The sequence below is a fragment of the Neodiprion pinetum genome, chromosome 2, assembly GCF_021155775.2.
Source record: "Neodiprion pinetum isolate iyNeoPine1 chromosome 2, iyNeoPine1.2, whole genome shotgun sequence".
Classification (NCBI taxonomy): domain Eukaryota; kingdom Metazoa; phylum Arthropoda; class Insecta; order Hymenoptera; family Diprionidae; genus Neodiprion; species Neodiprion pinetum.
Window position 1 is genome coordinate 27,641,829 of NC_060233.1, and position 21,585 is coordinate 27,663,413.

Below are 21,585 nucleotides of genomic sequence, written 5' to 3' on the forward strand. Positions count from 1 at the left end.
GAAATACATTCTAAAATTGTGGCAGATAAAGCGAGAGTTGATTCAAATTTTTTTTTCTCTTACCACAAAATTAGCATTAATTGTAAGAAATTTCACACCGCGTCATCCCGCATGAAGATTTATCAACAGTTAGCAAATCTTGTCTGAGGATTCGAAGCTCGTAAGCTCACCAATCGCACGTTCCTAGCACGTTCTTTACATTTTGCACGCAGTTCGTAGGCCGAGCGGTTGATTTATAATAAAAACCAATCCGACAGTGCGACAATAACGTTACGGAACTGATATTACAATCTTCGGACTTATCCGAGCTTCTTCCAGCGTTTAATTGTCAGTGCGGTGTGTTTTTGTTCATAATCTCCTGATCTGGATACGCGAAGTTACGTTTGAAGTTAGGTGCGTGCGATGTAAGATTTATTTCCTACTCGCACGGGGAGATTCGGACGTTCGTATCACCGATTCCATTCAAACGCACGCTACGTGATCTTCGTGCCCCAAGAACGACGTGAGCTTTTCGACCGTTCCAGAGTGACTCGGTTTGGAAAAAGTGACAGCGGCTATATCCGTAGTACGGTAACGAGGCAACGAGTATGTACTTTGACGTCACTAAATAGAGTTTTCAATAAAGTAGACGATTGATTAACTGTTAGTAAATCCTCGTTCGGTACCAATATTCAAGTAGTTGAACATTGTGTTCGATTGTTTTATATAACAGGATATTGTTTCCAGAGAAACAGATGACTTATTAACTATTAACAAATCTTCAAGTCACTCAAAAAAGTATTAACAAATCCGCGATTTATTATCTATAACTGAATATTTATTTCGTCACATTCAAGTATACGATTTGTTAACAGTAAATGAATCCTGTTCACTGTAACAATTCTCTTTCCTCGGTGTTGTAAGACATTGCCGTCTAATTTCAACAATATCGACGTTATTGTAACAATACCCATTTCATTGGAAGTTTATTGTGCCTGTCACGAGTGAAATGTTTCCCGGTACGAAGGTTCTATAACCGAATGAGAAAAGTCGATGATATTCTGGGAGCAGTGACAGGGTCTATTTCTTACTATTATTCAGGATTACGAACTAATTCCCCAGCGGCCACCAAAAGCTTATTGATTTCCGTCCGAGGTACTTGCGAGGGGAATATTTTAGGTTGAATTTCGGAGGGAGTGGAATTAGGCGAGCTTCACGAAGCTGATCGCCTTAGCTCGCAGAAGGAGCGTATAATGGAATTCAGTTTAATTCGTAAATGAATCTAATTAGATTAAAGGGTGTAGCTCGTTAATTAATTAACCGATCGGATTGGCCGGCTTGAAGAGGATCGACCCGGAATGCCAGTGAATTCATTCCTATTCAAATTCGAATCTAGATGTTCGCCTGTTAACTCATCCACCTGCCCTGAAAAGCTTCTTCCGTTGGATCGATTCGACGACCGCATTTGAGGATTCGTTCTCATGTTCTATGAAAATAAAAATAAAATATTCTAACAAAGAGTTGTAACGAAATTGAGATCGACTAACAAGAGTCGAATTTTGGTCGGAATAAAACTCTCTCATTAAAAATCAAATAAAGACGGTTAAGTTGTTTGAAAACTTGAGAAAAATTATATTATATTACCCTACTTTCTTTTTTGTTCTGAAATCGTATTTATTACAATTTTCATGAATTGCGGCTCACTTTGTTTGAGAATGAACTCTGTGCATAACTTTCCGCAACAAAGTTTTAGTATACCTACAAACCTCCCAACACGTTAATAATAAAGCACGATTCCATTAATTATAGTCAATAATTATATTGCATTCTCCGTTTTTTTGATTAATTGAGAGAAGCGGAAGAAATAATTTGGAATTGGAAAATTTGTAGAGAATTCTTGAAAAAAAAAAAGACAAGAAACATTTAAAGTTCTTCAAAATTGAACTAAGATATAGAAGAAAATAACTTGAATTATTATTAATTAACCTTGTAATAACCAGTTTTTTTTTTTTTTGGATGAAGAGTTGCGTTGTTGTTTTACTATTGAATATAAAATTCCAATTTACAGACACTTGCGTTACAATTTTTTTTTACGTAACGCGAGATGTTTTACGCGTTCTTTTAAGCATGTTTTCCGTTTGCAAAAAAACCCGTTTCTCTGACGATGAAGTATGAGTCTGCCAATGCGCATGCGTGGAGTATAAAAAAGACTCTTTTCACTCCAAGGATTTGAAAATGGTATTTTCTGTACCGCGCGCATGCGCACAAATCCGACATCACGCGACCGTAAGTTCAATTTTGTGCTTCGTGAAAAAGCACGAAACATACTCTTGTCATATAAAGAATCGTTTGCAACAAGAAGGCAACGGCTTTTTCGTCTCGCATGTTTGCAATATTCGTCTTCGGCTCACCTACGACGCATATTGCAAATTTACGCTCGGCCCGAAAAGACCGAGTTTACCTCTTCGTTATACAATATACTATTTCTTTATCTTCTGTATCGTGTTGCACCAGTTTTTATTTATACTTTTTATTTATACCGCCCAGTGTATCCCGAATAAAGTGAGAAGGTTCACGACTGGCTTCATGAGCAGTAAGGTATGGGGGTCAAGTGAAGGGAAACTTTGCATGTATATCCATGCATAGCAGGGACAGTCCCGCACCTTGGAACAAGAATTTTACTCTCTATAAACATTTTCATACTCGCGAGAGACGAGCCGGTAGCCTCGGAGGTACTAAAATTGATCCCGAGGATTCTCTCAGGTTCTTTATGCTACCCATCCTCGGCAAAGGAAATGGTTTGCGGTAAAGAACAAAAGGGAGGAAAGACCGCAAAAATAATATACACACAAAATGAAAAGAATAAAAACATACCACCGAAGATGTAACAAAGAAAAGATTGAATAATGATATGATCTTTCTCATCCCTTGCATGGTTTCACTGCAATGCTTTATGCAGGCTATGCTAATTTTCTACCCGTTCCAAGACACGTTTTTATGCTATTCTTCGACGCAAGAACAATTTTTCTGTGAAATCGAGATTGAGATAGCCGAGAACACAATGTGTCGAAATTGCGATCGAATCAAAATGCATATTTCGCGAACGTCTGTTAAACCATAGTTGAAAGCTCTGTGATTTTCAATAGATTATATGGGACTTTGCACTGATTTCCTATTTGATGCCAGTTCGAAATTGAGTAACTGTAAAAACCTTTAGGGTTACTATTGTAGAGGTTCGTGAGTTGAACATCAATATTTCTTGTTACTTTCTTCACGAAAAGTATTAAAATAATTATGAACCGTAAGAGGTTTTAATAAAAATTTTACACTTCAAATCGCTTGAAAATGGTGAGAAATGTGCGAGATTCGTTCGATTTCACTCTACGGTGGTATTTTTTTGTAGTCAATTCAATACTATCGTTTGTTCACGAAAATTAATATCAGTGCAAACTTAATAAATTGAATATTTATAATGGAATCAACGTAATAAAAAGAAGTGTATTAGTGCGAATTGCGAGATTGGGCTTTTCAGTGAAATGAATAATCGCACAGTGAAATTGAAAGAACGTATTAGATTTTTTAAATGATTGTAAACCGATTTAAAATTAATAGTAAAAACCAACACTCTTGTTTCTAGTTTTAATACTTTTCCGTAATAGCATGCGAATAAATCAATTTCATAATTACTCAATATATTTGTATGTATAATAGAATAAATGAAACAGTATTAACTCTTCAAAATTTTGTCAAACAAAATTGGAAGTACAAGGCCTTACGCTAATACGCGTAATACAATTAGACCGACGTAAACAAGATTAACTCTACAAGGCAAGATGAATATCGCCTGAAACGAACTTTCGTTGTACAATGCAGAGGGGATGTGAAATTTCATCTACATGGTTGATTAATGAGCAGATTGATTTCATCAAGGGTATTTCAGCTCTTGAGTGTCGGCTCAGAAAACTAAACACTGAAGCGCGCCTACGCCAAGTTTTTCACCTGTTTAGACAGACTGGCCAACTGCGTCTGGTTTGATCGGGCAAAAAATGTCAATCCACGCAAGCTTTTCAAGGTTATGTTGACCCGAATGCTGACGTGTCACATATTGGTTGTTTCAAATTCTTAACGCAACATAACCTCAGAACTCCTGTTAATTTTGATAATTTTAATAGCCAGTGCTCGGTAGTAACTATAAACTTGGTCAACCTGACAAGCAGATGAAAAGCTTGGGGCGGATCAGTAGAAACTGCCAATGAGATCGCAGGATTCGACGCAGGCGCGTTCGAATTTTCAATTTCCTGAGACTGTCACGGTACGTGTCACGGAGACTAGAGTACAGGAGTCTGATCTCTATTGGGGAGCATACGAAAAAATCGTCCTTAGAATACGTGTTAATCCAACAAGTCATCGTTCCCGCGGTATTCTAAGGTTAGATTCGACGGTCATGGGTTATGTTAAGTTTATTGAGATTGAGTTTGTTTCGCGCTCGGCCGACTACGGCGCTGCAGGTTTCTCCGTGTTGCCAACGTAACTGTCTAGTGTAAAAAATTAGCCGTCTCAAGTTCATCGTCCCCAAGTGTACGTGTAAACGATTCCCGCAGGGTGTCATCCAGTCATCCAGGCTGCATGGGCCCAGGGGCCCAGTGGCGTAGAGTGCGGACGGGAGCCCGGGGTTCCGATAAACAAAGTCAAAACAGCCGGATTTCTACAGAACGTTGGAAAACGAAGCAATATTCAGGGCTCGAGCCGTTCGTGTTTCCTCTTCCCGGTTGCCCGGCTGGCCGAGTTCGCCCCAGGGGAACCGTAAATTTATCGCCGCAAGCAGCCAGCTTAAATTTCTGGCTCCCGTCGGCTCCGAGCTGTTACCCCTCTGCTCGCTCTCCACGCGCGGACGTGTCAGACCCGTGAAGAAGTACTGTGCGTGGGTTAGCAGCCAGCGTGACAGCTACAACGTAGTATGTACGTTGGGATATACACGCCGATGTACGTGTTAACTACGGGCCACCTTTACATCGCCCCGTAAGCTCCGTTCGGCAAGAGACGACAAATTGATTTTGTTTCGGATGCGAATTCCCGGAGGTCAAAATTCGGCTTCATCCTAATCATGTTCGTCTCGAATCTCGTTGCTCCCGCAACTCCTGGGTCAGATGATCGGATCGTTCAAACTTTTGAGCGATAAAAAATTTCAACTTGTTTCAATTGGGTAATGAAAATTCCAAATTTCGAATACCTGTAATTTGAATACATTACGGTGTGTACTCGGATATGAAAGTCCTCCAATTTTCCGTCGGTAGAAAAAATGAAGTTTAATGTGTTTTTATGGTGAAAAAAAGTCCGATGTTTTCGAACGTGAAATTTATTCTCAGAGGCATTTTGAGTATATATCCTAAAATTCGAGTTGATAGAAAATTGGACGACAATCAATCGGTACAAATAGTCCAGAGATACGGAAAATATTTATGATCGGTGTTGCATTTACAGGCGTGGAAATGTCGAAGTGTCGGTAAGAATCTGCCTCATAGTAGATTTTATATTCATAAAGATCGGACGTTGTTACATCAAAAATGGCAAAGGTTCAATTTGAGAATATGATCAAATTGATCAACGTGTTTCTATTCTAAACGATAAAGCCTGTAGACCTAAGAATTGAAAGATCTTTGTAATTTAGTGTACACTATAACAACTTAAAATTGTAGCCGGATCGAAATTTTTATTGTACCTACGTACATTGGTCCATTTAATGTGAGTATTCCACAATCAATAAGGATCGTTACAAATTTCAATCCATCGAAAATTCGCACTGGTTGAACTAAGTTGATACTGACCCTTGCGGAACTTCAACTATTCGCGATTTCGATTCTTCGGTAATACGATTTTTATCCTTCTTCAAATTTGAAAACGTCCCAATTTCGATCCGCTTAATTGTTATTACGATCGGTGATAAAATGATCAATCTGAATTCAAACCATTTAGAATTTGAACTCAAGTTCATTGATTTCAGGTTGTTACAAGTAGTAAAGGAAGCCGTTATATCCTCCTTGGAGAAAAAGAAGCCAGAGGGTGGTTGGTATTCTGAAAGGTATCGTCCACCGAGTGAATCACGCTGTGATTGCAAGGGTAGAAGGGTGGGTCTGCAAATTTTTTTTTAAACCAAATCAATCAAATTTGCAAAAAGTTGTGCCAACTCGTTGGAAAATCTTCGTGCCCGCTCAGGTTCAATTTTAAGGGGACCGTACAAGGCTCATTGTCAGTAATTTTTGAAATGTAGGCAAAATTCGTTCACTCGTTTTCGAGATACATGTTACATATTCATGATATAAGTCGCGAAAGATCCGATAAAAGCATTGAGAGGTTAATTGCTAGACGATAATAGAAATGTTTGAGTTTCAACGTTTTCGCCGATTTCGTCAGATTTCAGTGATTTTTTTTGTCGCCTTGGGAGATTCGAGATATAATATGATACAGCCATGAAAGGACCTGAGGATCAAAAAGACGAAAACAATCCAGTTTAGAAGAAGATTTTATAAAACTTTACAGATTTCATGGATATTTAAACAGTCATGTATTATATTATACCTTCCTACAAGCGGACTTGGATAGCGATTACAACGTCGTAAAAGGAAAAGACCTTCGCGCTCATGGAGAATGCATTATTTATATAACCTACGCCCTATAAGAAAACGTAGGCTTCAAGTTTTTCGGTAATCACATGTAAATCGACGCCTCTCTGCGCGCCTGCGAAGATATTCACCATCTAAAAACGCTAAAAAATGGAATATCGTTATACCTTCGCACTGGATTCCTTCGTGTAGAGTTTTAATCAGTTCTTAATTCCCACGCAACATCTGTAATTCAAGAAATACGTTTCAATTAACACACTGGAACGTTAGGAAAACTCGATCGATCAAATGAAACCAATGTCTAACGATAAGCTGAAATCCCGATAGTTGGAACCTTTCTCGCCACTCGAAACTTTCGGCTCGGACTTTTTTTCGCTGTATAATCTATAACAAGAAATTATTCTTCGCAGCGTTGATGAACTTGCTTTGATTTCTTATATTTTTTACCTACAGTTATTAGTCCCACCGAATTCAGAGTCTTGAGACCAAAAAACGCGAATTTGAGCAATTAAAAGCGTCCTGCATTCATTTATTTCTGAAGTATCAAACTCGGATTTTGATTAAATACTTCTTGTTTTGTCGTCAATAACCACGATTCCAGTAACAATTTTCACTGACGATTAGCCTCTTTATTTGAAATTTTACTAGAATTTGAAAAAATAGCCTTTGGTTAGTAAAGAATAATAAAAACTTACTGTTAACATCGCACTAAAAGTGTATTCAAAACTACTTGTGTTAAAGCAGTGAAAAAACCTCTTACCCTACACGAATACACTACAAAAATGTTCCGCAACTTCGAATCAAGTTGCCCATAAATCTTTAGAAATGTTACTTGACGCGGACGATTTACTGCTGACGAGAATATTTTTGCGATTATCACAAATAGGTTATTAATCATTGATCAATTCGTTGGATTGATTTCGCTGACGAAATCATAGCTAGTGTTTGGTTGGAAATGACTTCAAAGCAAGTATCAAATTTTCCCTTCGAATTCTGTGTTGAAAAACGAAAATGTTAAGACCGAGACGAAGCTGAGCAAGCTTTAGGCTTAGAAGATACAGGCGAAACAAGTCATTGAAAAGTGAGAATAATTGAATTTCATATAAATTTAGAGAATAAAAATACATATTTATTTAGATTTTTCTCCCTTTTGCGCTTTTGGTTCAGAAGCTACAGGTGGAACAAATTGCAAAGTGGCAAAAAACCGTATAAAATACAGTATATTTTAAATTTATATTTAATCCGATTCTTCTCACTGTTTAATTATATACCTGTTTCATTCACAGCTTCTGAACCAAAAGCTTGCCCACTTGGTCTGAAAATTTTCATTTTTCAACAAAAAAATTTATGAATAGAATTTAAAGTCAACCGATTAGGGCTATTAATTGGAAAATTGCGTTTTCGTGTTTTTGGGAGCAGTAAAAACAAACGCGCGGTTCAAAAAATCTAAAACTCAGAGAGAGATGATTTTTTTGTACGCTCTGCGCCATACTTAAAAATAAACAAAGTCGGTTCGGGATGGAACGCCTCATGTTACATACTTGAATGGCTGAGGCGAGCATATTTTGCGTATGCTAACGATTCTTAGGACCTGGCGAAAACGCAGAGAAACATCTGATCCTTCTTCGCATGAGATAGATCGTCGAGAGTCAACCGGGGAGAGTGATACTCGAAAATCCCGGTAACGTAACACTCAAAATGATGGGGCGATACAGACACGCGTTAGGGGATGACAAGTCGGGGTTGACAATGTCTATCCTCTTAGAGCCAACTACGTCCTCCCTTGGAAAGGTCACGACGAAGGGCGCGTAAGGTAGTCCAGGGTTAACTGAAACGTCTATCCCTATGTTAATTTAACCCTTGACAAGGGCAACGGGGACGTCTCGCTCGGCGAAGAGAAAGAAGGGGAAAGAAGAGGAGAAAATTAATGGAAATCGCCGAGTTTGAAACGCTACTAATAGCAAAGAGGCAGAACGGACGAGCGACGCATTTTTTACTTTTCTGCGACGTGATTAAGAACGGCTCAGAATTCCACGAGACCTTGTGTGACCGATGCTCGGCTTTAATTCAAATATTTATTCAACCACTGGAGCGGGTGATCAGTTTGTAATTTTCATTAAAAGCTGAATCAGCTGTTCGAAAAGAATACCGCTACTTTTCTTCTACGCGGTAGTGCATTTTTTTCTAAATAATCACCGTTTACTTCGCTTTCAAAGGAGAAAATTACGGTGGATTAACGATGGATCGCCATTTTTATTCGACATCGTAATTCTTGATTCGTATTGATTTATCTTCGGAAATATGAGCGAAAAGAGTTTTGAAAGTCTCGATGCACCGACTTCCATTGCTACCAACTACCAATCCGGTGATTCACGGTATGAACTAAAAGCTCGATAATTCGTCGAGCGTGAAACTGCATATGTGAAAGAAACTAGAAACTGGGGTGATTTATCGAAGTTCTCATTCTGGTATTGATCACCGCCACGTTAGTTAGGAAATAGAGTGCGTTTCGTTGGAATTTTCCATCGGACGTAATCTATAAGCTAATTTGATACAATTTCGTGACGGGAAATTACGGGCCCTAATTACGTGGTTGGTGAAACTGTAGAATCCTAGTCGTATAATTCCACCGCAAGAAACTTCTTATCTGATGATTTACGACGCGATAAACTGGAATTCTAGTAATTTCCAGCATAAGAAACCACGAATATTATAATCCGAAATGCAGAAAGCTAGAAATGCAGTTGCTCACGCGGGATTAAATGGAAATCGGATATTCGGGACAGCCAAATTACTATGAATTTAGATTTTGGGGTGAAATGATGACTTCGTGAAACGAAGACCATGAATTCCGACGAAGATCTGTCAAAAATTCTGACAATAACGAAATTTTTAATAACGCTGAAAGCTGCCGTTGTTTGGTTCAATTCTTCATCTAAATTTCTGCCCAATCGGTAACATTTCCAAGATAGAATAGGAAAGAAAAGACAAAAACCCTCGATGTGCGTTATCCAAAAATGACGTTGTTTCCGTGGTAACAAATCTGCTGTATAAAGTTTATGCCGATAATAATGTGCGAAAATATAGACCGATACCGGTGGCGAGATTGATATGAGCTATAAGTACAAATTGCTGTTATAAGTCAATCGTTCGATCGATCAATCAATCTATCGCGAAACCCATCGGCAGTCGTCCATTCAGTCCTGATCGGTGTTTGTTCCCGGTGGATATAACGGCCGATGGGTGGCATTAAACGGCGAGCTGGAATCGAGGAGATGACAAACACCGGTCCCCGGAAGGATATTAATATTATCTCCCCGAGGCTGGAAGAGGACAAGAAGATAAAGCGGAAGCTCGTCTCTGTCGCGCCTTGTAAAGCTCGGGGGCGAAAAGCGCGAGCGCCCGAGATCGAGAGCCAAACTTGACAGCTTCAAAGCTGGATTAAAACCCTGCTAAGTTTATTGAGGGGTAATATTGATCCGCGGATTTCACGAGCCCCGGAATCAGGATTAGCGAACCGGTCCCGATATCGACCACGCTCAGACGTCAACGTGGTCTGCGGACAAAATTTACCCTCAAACTAGTCCGGTCCAACAGTTCTGAATCGAAAATATTCGGGATTTGGCTGCATCTTTGTAAGTCATTTTTGAGCTGCATAGCCGGCGTGTCGAGAAAACAGCAAAATTTTACTTGAAAAATGACTTGACCGTCCTGTAGAGCGGAAAATTCCGCACCGAATTATGTCCTCGTACGTCGGGAATGGAGTCAGATTAACAAATTGAGAAAAAAGGAATTCTACTTATCGACGACATGTGTGAAATTTTGGTGAAACGATTTCTTTTTCCGTAGTTTATCAATGCGATTCCGTTTCTTGAGGGAAAATATTTCTACGCAAAAATAAAGCCGTGTCCCAAATATTTTTAATTCAGAACTATTTTGACTGGACTGAAATGGATTGATAAGTTTGTAAGTTTCAGTCCGGATATGAGCTTAATAATTCAATATCCGTTTCACTTGTGGCTCTGAAAAATACGCAAGGTGAGAAAAGATCCGCAAAGAAGAAAATACTGTCAAGACATCGTTTTTTCTCTTTACAGAACTAATTTCACGATCGGATTATACCCGCGTCGAGATTGTACGAGAAACGCTAAAATGAAGCTTCGTGGATTGAGAAGAAAAAACATGATATCTGAACAGATAATAGTTCAAGCACAGTGATGTATGAGCTGATTTGGGCTAAAGTTTTGATTATTGTATCTGACTGATGATATTACGAAGAGGAAATTTCTCTGAAAAAAGCTGGAATTCAAGATTTGGGAAATGAAAATTGTTATTGAAAATGAGTTTAATTTTAACACACTAATTTCTCAGTTACAATTTGGGAAAAAGTTTGAAGACGGCAGATTAAAGTAAAAATACATTTTAACGTTCGTGATATAACTCTAGAAAATTTATCTAGTATTGTTTCGTTTTGTTAATTCCAAAATCTTGCTGTTGGTCAAATTTTTATGGATGACAGCTGGAATGTTTGTAAGTGGATTCTCGCTGAATCTAATGGAGATGAATTTTCATCAATTACAACTTGTAATTATTCTTATACTTACAACGTTTCTGTCATCAGGTAACCGAAGATGAAAGGAGTAAATTAGCTCCGTCGATTTGTGAAGATTTCATTAACTGACAAAGTTAACAGTATTTCAACAAAATCAAACAACCAGAGAGCTTTGAGCTTAATCAAAATTATGCAATAATTTTGTTGTCCTAAAATGATCAATACTTCGGCTCTATTCTTCAAAATTCGAGGGTTTCAAATTGTGTATTTACTTTGTTCATGCGATATTGTTCTGATTCAATTCAATGTGAATAACTCCGGTCACAACTTTCAAAGCGTAATTCGTGTGAATCAACATTATTTTACTTTGCAATAACTTTATACAGGTATTGTAATATTATGTATTATAATCCTCACACGAAGACCTTTTCAAAAATAAAAAAATATAAATAGTCAAATTTTAAAGAAGAACTTTGTTATAGGAAAGAAATCTTCTAAATAAAATGGCCCGTCGCGTCGTAGCTGAGTAAAAATAAAGTATCTATAAAAATTGTCTGCCAAATTCTCATCAACTTAGAAGGGATTACAAATGAAGCATCTAATTCCAAGCGATTCTTTAGCTTCCCAATATAATAATTCGATCATTATCCGCAATGTACGACTGTCTCGTTATCAAGTTAACCGAAAGCATCGGTTTCCGGTTAACTAACCTTCTAAAATAGCTTTTCGGGCTACAAAATACAGTCTCAATGATCGAATTTTGTGAGAAACGTTCTCCGAGGTCGCGAGAAAACTGCGAAACTTGACAGAGACACGGATACGCGTCAAGTTGACGAAGTACTCGATCGGTTGCACCTGTCGCTACGAGAGGCGGCGAATCTCCACCGCTAACTATTATCGGGGTCGTAATCCGGTCCGTTAATCAGGAACGAGCGTAAAAATTCACCTTCGAGGGTCGAATGGGGTGCGAGTTTTAGTATCTGCCCGGGGCCGACAAGACGGCCTTTCGCAGGGTTGAACCTCGTTATTCGGACGCCCTCGCGTCGGGTCGCGGGGTTCACTAGGTGCAGATATCGTTATAAGGTGAACCAGATGCCGAACGTAATCATATTACGCGCCGTAAAAAGACCCGAGCCTTGAACCCGAGCAGGGTCTTTCAAAACGACTCCAACTACCTCGACCATCGTCCTAGTCGTCGGCCAATCGTTCAAGCCGTACGTCTTCGACGGAGATCGGGCTAATTCCCCTGTAATTTCCCTCTCGTTCGATCCAGTAATTTCTTTAGCTTTGGTAAATTGTGAGGAATTTTTCACGGCATGATATTGTGAAGTTCAAATTCTTTTCACTGATCCGCCTTAATTGAGAAGTACTTGAGTAAAAGTAGATTTGTAAAACCGATCGGGTTTTAATTCTGTACGTATTAAGCTTTTCGTATTCGAAGTATGGTGAGGAGGAATGAATGGAAATTAAGAAATTGAGAGAACACCTTTTCAAATAACTCCAGCAACGTTATTTACGCCAATGTTAGTGAACGTCGATGAAACAACGTCTGTATTGTTTGGATGGAATCAATCGAAGCAAATTCGGATAATACATGCTACGATGCGAAGATTCAAAAAATTAAAGCTTAATCGTTACGGCGTTCAAAATGAAACCCTGATATTTTTCATACAATTTTGATGTTTGTGGGCTTATTTTTTTAACCATAGAAATCTCCGGAGAACACATTAATAGTAGATTATGTAACAACGGAATAGTCGACTTTTATTTCTGTGTTATAACATATGTAGGACTTTATTTCCCGCTCAACTCTGGCCACATTATTGACTTGAAAATAAATATACTTTTTTTTTTTAAATTAAATCAAATTTAAGAAAAAACTTGGAAATGCAATCAAAATAATTGTCTCTTTCTGTCTCTCCCTCTCTCTCTCTCGTTCTTTTTTCAAACTTTATGAAAATTTCGCTGTCACGCTGCAGCACAAGCATCAACTGTAGGCCGCACCGAAGAATCATATTATAGTAAATTGAATAGCGCGCGCTTTTCCCTACTTCCTGTTATACATTTTCGTCGCCCTCGCGAAATTAGTCCCACCAAATGCCACATACCGAGAGCTCAGATGTCACACATCAATGTCTAACATCTTCTATCGTATTTGCCGCAAATCTCATTCTTCCCGCAAAAGTTGAAAGGCAAAAATATGTCACTTTCTTCCCGCTTTTCAGGTAAAAAAAGTTCCCACTATGTTTGAGTCGGCAATAAATCTTTATTTAAAATTACTTATTTTTAGAGTACATAAAAATATAAGAAAGCAAAACGAGCCCAGAAGATAATAATTTAACTTTCTAATTATAAAACATTTTTTTCGAATCATTGATATTCATTTGTATTTACGCAGATAAAGATGTTGTTTCATTCGTTTTCATCGTCATTGACGTAAATAGTATCGATGAAGATATTTTAAACGATTTTTTCTCTTCTTTTAACTTTTCATTCAAACTGTTCAATCTTAGTCAACCTTCAGTGTTAAAAGAAACTCAAAAACCGCAGATTTATGAGATGAAAGTAAATTGTCAACCAATCTTGACGGATAACGGCTCCTTGGATATATGAACGTCATTTTTCTACACATTGCCTAACCAGATGTTGAATAATTTTCACATATCTTTCTTATACAGATATGTATTTGACTTTATTAATTATAAACTCGAATGATTTAGCGTGCATTTTGTTTCGATTAATTCAGTATCTCAGGGGTAGATCTAATAATGCAGCTGTCTTGTGGAAAACTCAATAACGAGTAAATTGAGTTTTAATCTATTGGAATTGGACAAAACTCCTCGTCTCTGGCTTTGAAGAAGTCACAGTTAGTTCGCAAGAAGAGCTTCGTAGGGTTTGCACTTGCTGCAAGAGACCAGAAGGTGGAAGGTAGGTGGGTGTGAGAATAAAAAAAAAAAAACACCCAACAGTTCAGCGTTCAAAGTTGATTGTGTGAAAAAAAAAAAAAAATCATCACGACTGCGAGAAAAATGAGGAAGAAAAAGCTCCGCTGTTGGGGTTCGGTAAATGTTTAAGTAGCGCTGCAGGGAAAAATTTTCTTTTTTTCAACAAGTGAGTAATAACTTCCTCGTCACGGGAAACTTTTCATTCGCATTTCTTTGAGGTAATAAAAATGAGAAAGCTTTTTGGTCTGAGCTTTGCGATCGTAGCGGATGTGGTGCCCGAGTACGTATATAAGCCTATGTATCGTTGCTCTTACATGTATATCTATACATGTAGAGAATTGTGTAGAAATGCGAAGGGCTGTTACGAAAGTGCAGCTTGCCTGCCGCGGTATTATCCGAGATTTATTTCGCGAGCGAAACACTTGAATTGCCCTTTAGAAAACAAAAAGGGGAACAAAAAAAAAAAAAAGAAAGAAAGAAACGAGGCAAAGGAGAGAAATAAACGAGAAACGAGGAAAGAACAAGCAGAAAGAGTCGCTCCAGCCCCGTTCGTAAAACAACCCCTGAAACTGTTGCAAATTTGAATTCATCGCGTGAAATAATGTATTCCAAGATCTGGTCCAAAAAGAAAAAGATCAGAAAAAGTTTTTCGGTTCGAGGACCGACTGAAACAGAAAAAAAATAAATGAATAACGAGGAAGGAAAAAACAAACGCGACGCAGATAAACAGAGAGAAAAGAAAAATCCGTTTTCAGAATCATAAAAACGTCCTTTCGAAAGACGTCGGCTGCCACTTGTGAATAGTTGAATACAGATCTGAATGTAAATGTGAATTCAAATGTAATTTCGTAACTGTCTGCACGTGAATTTTTCTTTTTATTCGAACGGTCACGTTGATAAGTGAAATCGATCGGACGCAGATTTTTTCAAAAACTGTTGCCACAAAAATGAAATTTTTTTCCACCACTACAGTCACCGGACATTCATCCATTTCATGAAAGATATGATTTAAATCGCTGTTTGCGAAGCACTCATTTTTTGAAATCTGAAAAAATTCAGTCAAAAATAACAACATTTTTTAGTCCCAATGAAAAACGGAGTTTTCCTTGTAGCACAAGATATGCGATTGTGAAAAGAAATTAAAATGACGAGAAGAAGTAAAATTGGAGTGAGTTTATGATGACAAAACGAGAAAAGAAGATCCGTATAATATGGGTAAAAAAATTACAAAGTATCGAGTATATTGCAATATCGAATATTCATCATTGATAAATACTTACAATTGTTTTTCAAACTGAATTTTTTTAGGCCGTAGAAAATGGTTGCTGCGAAAATAGTAAATCAAATCATCCAGGGAAGATTTCATCAGATGGGAAAGGTTGATAAATTTTTTTTTTTAAATAGAGTAATTTTTTCAAACCTTATTTTCACGTAAAAAATTTTGCAGTAAATCTGAAATGTCAGATCCGTATCTTGATAGTGCGTCCATGTAAAAAAAAATGCAAACCCAAGTTTCACACATCGACAATACAGCGAGCAAATGATCGTTGAACTTGAAACTCATCGCTCCCTAACTCCCGAGAAATGGGGTTGAAGTTCTTTGTGCGGCTGACTGTTTCCCGTAAGGAGAAAATGTTGGCAGAAACCGGGATGGTGATTCACGGTGGTTCTAACGGCGAGGCGAACACTTCGTTTCGGAGTTTACGGGTTCCTCATGGGTCGCTATCGTGGAGTTTGGAGGAGAGCTTATACGAGGAGAGCCAAGCTGCCCCCAGTGAAGAAGTGAGGGTGCCGCACAGGTGCGAAGAAAAATGAACGAGGCCTTTTCAATTCCCCACCCGTAAGAAACGCATTAGACTTAATCTCGGGCGGCTTACTCTAACGGAGAGGATGAAGGCTGGAGGTGGCTTAATATCCCTTTCAAAGGCGATCGACACTCGCCTCGAGGAAGTTGAACTCGATCTGCGAAACGCTCGAGGTCTCGGTGCCTGCGTCGAAACCCGCACTGCGCCAGGAAAAGAGAGATTTCAGAGACACTCGAAACCTTGTCACCCTCCAGGAATCTCACCTACATGCTGCAAGCACATATCAAGCCTCACACCATCTCAGCATCACAGTGTATTGTTCTAGCCGAAACAATAGCGACGTGAAACGATGTACGGCCAAGTGAGACGCGAGCTTTTCCAGAACACTTCATTGTTCAAGTTGAACGTCGAGTAAAACATGCATGAACAGCCCCGGGTTGGTCGTGTAGAGCGACGATTATTTTTGCTGCGTCATACACTCAAATGCTGAAACATTCTCCAGACGAGAAGGACAAGCTGTAAGCTGCTCAGTTATTTGGTGAAAGCAGACTCCCGCGGTTTTTTATGAAACTTGTGGAGTTGGTGTTGTTCTGAAAGGGGAAGGAAACCATAAATACTGTAGGCCATTTTTTACTCCTGAGAAACAAGAACTGAGTGAAAGCTGGTATCAGAACACCAACGCATTGGCATCAACAGTTTCCACCAACGGAGTTGAAATCTTAGAACTCGTTCTGACCTCTCAACCCTTCATTCCTTCCTAATCGTGATATGTCGACTCGAATTTGGGTCACCTTTGACCTTTCATCTCGACTCAAGGAAAGAAAATCTAAAGAATTATTCGAGGCCTGACCAGGAATGTTTCAACTGAGGGTTCCGAGTTTCTTTAGAAACTCGGGTACCGGCGCCGCGACTTTTGCGCAGTTTTGACGTTCAAATGAGGTGTTGTTCACTCGGGATATTCTTATCTAAGAAGGTCGCATACACGCAAAGAATACTTCGAAATCTTCTTGAGGTCCAAATGACGTCTAAGATTTCGAATCGGCTTTCGGATTAAAAAGAATTCTTCCAATCCAAGTCCAGGATCGTCAATCCACTGAAGATCAGCTTGTCCAAACCTTGGAATTATTGGTCTGTGTCCATTACAGTTCACATCAACTAACATCATTGAGAATATAACGACCTACTCCACATGGCGCTGTTTGTTTATAAAATATAAACATACACTATGGTGGCGTAGCAACACGTTGAAGCGAGATCTACTTGCCGCAGGCTTCCACAGTTGAGAGGTTAAAACACGTACCTCAAACTTGTTGTACACCATAACGTCTCAAAAAATGTCCGCCAACTGTGCTGAAGTTTAATTATCGAAACGGAAATAAAACTGTCTATGCTGTAGATGTTGTACGAATACGCACCGTTTTTCTTCTTTTTTTTCCGAGGTCTGCATATATTACCACTGAACCATAACTTCTGCAATAAAATAATTAATGTCTTGAAGAGTGTGAAAGAAGCAAACAGTACCAAGAGCTTTCATGAGCATGGTTTCTAACACTCAAGCTCATTGATTACAGAAATTAATTAATTCGCCGGTATCTGACGGCTTTGTTTAAACCCCTGGCAGTGGCTTGAGGATAAAGGAAAATCCTATCGTCGATAAGGAACGTCAGTTAATTCATAAAACGATAATGACCGACTGATTGAGTGACGTTAAACCGTGCTGAGCTCTGCGAAACCAAGACGAGGTTCGAAGCCGAGTTGAAAACGAGCTGAAATCTTGTCACAAGGAAATCCTGATGAGATTTGGGTTACGGATGAAGAGAAAAAGTCTTCCCGTGGCTAACGAGATCTTGAGGAAACAGCGAAGTTTTTCCCGTGCACTACGTGTGCCGGTGTACCTCCACATCACGCCGATGGTATCGCACTGCGCAACTGCACTGATGCTGGAACTGATCGTCCGGTGCGCTAAATCAAGTAAATTGGTTTACCACTCTTTGTGCAATCACAATCGAACGGCAGCAGTTCGCTGTCCAGTCTGAATTTTTATCGACGGACCTTCGCCACACGTACACGAGGTCACAGGCCGAGTTTTTTCCCTCCACACTTTTCCTTCTTTTGCCTGCGGACCAATCGCTCGTCCGTTTCTATGTTCACATACACGCACATCTGTACACGACATCCGGTGGTGCCCACAGCTGATCATAGACGCGAACCTCGACCGTGGCTACGTGCTTGAACTACGAAGTCGCCAATTCTCTCGAAATTCAACATCCGCTGGATGTCCTTTCCTGATGACGACGCAGCTGGCCAAGGACTCCGCAGCTGCACTTGAAAACCATCGTCGGCTGCAGAACTCGACGATGCCCCTGTTTTTTTTCCCGATATTATTAGGACTCGATTCAAGGACCACCGATCAGTTTTCGAAACAATTCTCTTTCTCGGTCCGCAGTGCGGGATTTGCGGTGAAAATATTCTCTCATGCGCGCAATCCCACCGCTGTCACCAAAAAAAAAAACAACACGATGCGCCCACGTCAAGCGAGATTGTACACAGGAAATATACGCATGCACCCGAGTGCGGGTCTCTTCTGTACACGAGTGAAATTTACTCCACAATATTAAACCGAACACCTGCTCCTGCAAATGTTTCATGCACCAGAATTTAGTAATCAATTCGCAGCCGTGTCTCCGTTGCTTTGCGTGCCGCTGGAGTGGAATGAAAACTGGTATGACATGTGATGATATGAAATTGCACGAAAGTCATCCTATTTACGTGGCGTAAAAATTGTAGTCGCAATTCGGCGGTAATAAATCGTTGAAACGACATCGACGGCTTCTGAATCTTAATTTCCGTCGGCTTACCCTTGACTCGATTCTTCAGGAGGGGTAGAAAATTGGTTAACGTATCGGCATAAATCAGGTCCGTAACGCAATCAATTCCAATCCCGCGATATCTCGTGTCTGAATTATTGTGTACATAAATTGTAAGTGTGGAAGCAGTGCGAGGAGATGTAACTTTTCTTTCAGTAATAGTTACGGACCGTCTTGATGATGCTTGTCGGTGTCAGTCAAGGGGCGTGCAAGCTAGTTCCAAATTACCCTGAACATGCAAATCCGAGGTCGCAGGCTTATCCATATTAATGTACCTAATTAGGGTGGTGGCTGCTTCTGTCTTAGCACCATTCGCAGCGATGGCGACGGCTGAGACAGAGGGCGAGGAAAAGATGGGAAGAAGAAGCGGCGCGAAAGCATCGTGATTGAGAACGACTTCTTTTTACACCCGTTGAGGTATTGAACGGATCATCTTTTATTCCCAGAGAGACGAATTTCGTATGAAAATTTTATGAGATCCCCCCTCTCGTCTCTCGCTCTCTCTCTCTCTCTCTCTCTCGCTCCCTCTCGTTCTATCGTTCACCAGTTTTGTTGCTAGGGAAAGGGAAGGTGCGTGGTTTTGCCGTTGTCGACTATCACCGTCAGTGCGGTTATCTTGGATTGTACGAGCGCAGAAACTTTTCTATTTTTGCACCTATTCGCGTGGCGCTTTAGTGAAACGAGGTTGACTCCAGTTCCTGTTTGTGCCCATCCTTAATGGTCAAATATTCACACAAGAACAGATAATAAAGCTTCTATTTCTGGAATAAACAGGTTTAATTAAACAACGGCCGACATTATCACGAACTGTTTGACGTGATTTCATGTAAAAATATGACTGGATAAAATTTTTTACCTGTTTGAAAATACTAATAGATGAAGTGAGGTATTACTAATATTTAACGTCATACCGAATTCTGAAACATAGTTACTACGCTTATGTCGATTGAAAATGTTTAAAAGAGAAAAGAAATGGAGATAAATATATAGGCCTATTACGTATAATACACAACTTACAGTAACGCTCGGAAGTGATATTGAATTGTTTGTAAGAGCTTTAAAGAGGTCGCGAACAGAGAGTATGCAAAGCTCAATTAATCTACAAAGTGCATTTTCCAATTTACACTAGCTTTTCAATTTCATTCATGGGTGATATTTTTTCAAAATCACTGTCTGTCGATCGCGATGAAAACATCCTTGTATAATTTCCTGCACAGCCATTTTATGCGCAGCTAGAGGATGTAGTATGTAATCAATTCCGTGAGAACATAAACAAACTCTCCGAAGGCTTGCAAATCAAGTTTCGCGCAAGCTGCTCGTTACAACTGTCACTCGACTGAGCTGCTACTAGAAACAAGTAACTGTTTAACAGTTGGTTGCTGAAGTTAGCACGGCCATAACTATACCTGGGTCTGGCATTTATCAAGACTCATTTGTCAACGTAGTTTCGTGAATTCCTTTAAATAATTAAGGCAATTTACCTTAATTATAATACAGCATTAGCGAAAATTACAACCTAACATGCAACATGCTCTGATAAAATACCCGCAGACACGCACATGTACCGGATACATCTACAGGGTGGTGATGAAAGTATCAATCAAAGTTTGAAAATGTCGGACAAACCTCGGGAGAAATGTCACACGGACCTATGTAAGAACGTCGGTTTTAGTTTTTTATATTAACAAATATATCGTCATTGTTGGATCATTACGGTGATTAACAATGAGAAAAAATTTCTCTCTGGGAAATTGAACTATCTATAATTTTTTAAATGACACTTTATGGTCGAACATTATGAAACTCGAATGAACGAGAATAATTGGGCTGAGCCATAAATTTTTGGCTAGATTTTCATAGGTTATAGTGATTGAACACTGAGTTGTGAAAATCCTCGAATTTTTTAGCCTTTCAGTCGTATCATTCACAAGATACACAGTGCTCGGTTTCGTGATGTTGTTGAAATGAACCTCTGTCCTCAAATTTTCAGCACTTTTTGTCGTTGAAAAGATAATATGACCTAATGTGTTTCCGGTGTCAAAAGCTTTAATCTTTTCAGATGTTATATCCACATCAAGGTAGATCTTCAAAAACTGCCAAAAAAAATATCTTCTTTTGAAATTTTCTGTTCTGCACATGAAATTGACATAAACATGATCTGTTTGCGTTGATAAGAAGACAACTTGTAGTATATCTTGAAATTTTCGGAGGGGGACGATTATGGGATCATAATTGAATCGATATGAATATTCCAAGGATGTAGAATATATTCAGAACATTTGTAAACCGATCTAGTTATGCTCCCATTTTCAATCTACTCTAAAAGTTTCGGAATATACTGTAGAACTTATACTTCTTGACCCAACAAGATAATTTATATAAAGGACCATGAATTTTGGAAGAGCGTATTTCTTTGGTACTTCCTGAGAATCGGCCTCAATAAATGTTTCTCGCTCTATCATAACAGACTATTCTACTCAAAAAATTAATCATCTAACATTTTATCCGAATGGCTGCAACTGCCACAAATTCGCGGGCAAAGGCTGAATTAAAAAACATGACGAAATTGACCGACGTGTTTTTCGCAAACGGTAGGACCTGAAAGCTTGAAATTTTCAAGATCATCATATCATGGCGTGCATTATGACACATCCAAATTGCATCTTAAAAATCTGATCAAAATTTGGCGAATCAGCTCGATTCCACGCGCATTGGATGTTGTAAATTCTTACTCCGCATAAAAATCATGAAATTGAGTAGAGAATTTGATCCCTTGGATATCGTAATAAGTCGAGTCTCTGAAGTGGGTGCTTCGTA

The 21,585-nt window shown here is 39.1% G+C and overlaps 1 protein-coding gene across 8 annotated transcripts in view; it reads right to left on the reverse strand.

Annotated features, from left to right (window-relative positions):
• LOC124211741 (cysteine-rich venom protein DIS1) overlaps positions 1 to 21,585 on the reverse strand; it is an 87,102-nt gene that overhangs the window by 27,143 nt on the left and 38,374 nt on the right. For 3 of the 8 annotated variants that reach the window (XM_046611098.2, XM_046611097.2, XM_046611102.2), the window contains exon 2: positions 6,767 to 6,824. The exons of the other annotated variants lie outside the window; for them this stretch is intronic. The gene's annotated coding sequence lies outside the window, so the exon portion shown is untranslated. The remainder of the gene's footprint in view (positions 1 to 6,766; positions 6,825 to 21,585) is intronic. 8 annotated transcript variants of the gene reach the window in all.